The sequence below is a fragment of the Triticum aestivum genome, chromosome 5D (genome assembly GCF_018294505.1).
Source record: "Triticum aestivum cultivar Chinese Spring chromosome 5D, IWGSC CS RefSeq v2.1, whole genome shotgun sequence".
Classification (NCBI taxonomy): Eukaryota; Viridiplantae; Streptophyta; class Magnoliopsida; order Poales; family Poaceae; genus Triticum; species Triticum aestivum.
Window position 1 is genome coordinate 325,542,562 of NC_057808.1, and position 1,177 is coordinate 325,543,738.

Sequence of the window (1,177 nt, forward strand, 5' to 3'; positions counted from 1 at the left end):
GGGGTAGAGTTTGAAACCCTTTAGTCCAGGATGGTGTCCATCCAATCCTACCGTCAACTACATCTGGTAGCACCGTCCCAACCAGAGTCGCAACTAAGGTTAACCAAGCCAGTGGCAAAAAGAACTACTTTTTAATATAGCAAAACTAATTCTATCAACTATTATTAAAGGCTAAACAACTATTAATACACAACATTAGCAAAATTAATATTAATTAATTATAAAAATTTATCTACTGTTGTCTAACAGAAGCATACTACAACATGTTAAAAACACAAAGAACTAACTAAAAATAATTGAAAACAACAATTAAAGGACTAAAACAACTATATAAGCAAAGCAGTACTGTTTTAATTAAATCCTAATTTAAATTATTCTAAAAATAACCAAATAAATCTTACTCTGACAACAATCTAACATGTCACTAGGAACAAAAAGAATTAAATTAAAAGCTATTTTTAAACTCAAATTATTCACAATCTAGGGTTTGAAGAAAATTTGAACAAATTCTTATTCAAATTTGAAAACTAATGGCACAAACAGAAACTAGACAAAATTTTGAATCTAATGCAAAAAGAATCACTCAAAAACATCAAATATCCTAAAAGATATAAGCAATTTAAAACAGAAACAAAAACAAAAAACAAATGGAAAAACAAAAAACAAATTTCAGAACCCCGTTAGTCCCGGTTTGAGACACGAACCGGGACTAAAGTGTGCGATGCCCTTTAGTCCCGGTTTGTGTCTCAAACCGGGACTAAAGGTTAGACCTTTAGTCCCGGTTTGAGACAACAACCAGGACTAAAGGGTGTGATGCCCTTTAGTCCCGATTCGTGTCTCAAACCGGGACTAAAGGTCCCATTTGAACCGGGACTAATGCCTTCCCGACGCCCTAGCCGCTCGAACTGGGACTAATGCTCACATTAGTCCCGGTTCGTAATGCAACCGGGACTAATGTGTAGATTGAGCTTGGACCAAAGCCTTGTTTTCTACTAGTGTAGCAAATTATAATAGGAGTGATAAATGCAATGCTAGTATTGAAGTTCTTCAGTTAGTACTTTATTATGGTATCGATGAAGTTTTACATTACATAGGAGATGCATGGATAAATGATATGGTGCTCATTGTTGTGCTATATATGTTTTCCCCCTTTGTTTCCCTAATATTATGTGTGTTG